The following is a 477-nucleotide window of genomic DNA, read 5'->3' on the forward strand; positions in this document are numbered from 1 at the left end:
TACTATTAATAGAGAGGCTGAGATAAGGGAAGCAAGATTTCAAGACCCTTATGTTGTACACAGCAAGAAGCTGTCACAAACAAACAAGCTGACAGTGTATATAGATTCTACAATGTTGGACCTATTTCTCCAATTACCAGATTAGAGAGATCATTGGATGACTATCATCAAATTTCCAATTCCTCATATTATTGGATTTCAATCGATTAGGATATGTTGATAATATTAATTTTCAAATTACTATATTAAAAAAGTAATTGTCACTTCCTGTTGTTTTTGTTGTAAGAGGCGAAATTAGGGTTGTGTGGATTTGTTGAAAGATTACCTTCTTGCTTCTTCTAGGGTATAGTTTTGCTCCTTATGTTGATGTTTGTTCTATTATCCTTTGTAGGGCTAGATTTGTGGAAAGATCTTTTAAAAAAGGTTTTAACATTTATCAATCTATTTATTTAGAGCATGTGTGTGTGTGTTTTGTGT

The sequence above is a fragment of the Mastomys coucha genome, unplaced genomic scaffold (assembly GCF_008632895.1).
Source record: "Mastomys coucha isolate ucsf_1 unplaced genomic scaffold, UCSF_Mcou_1 pScaffold22, whole genome shotgun sequence".
NCBI lineage: Eukaryota > Metazoa > Chordata > Mammalia > Rodentia > Muridae > Mastomys > Mastomys coucha.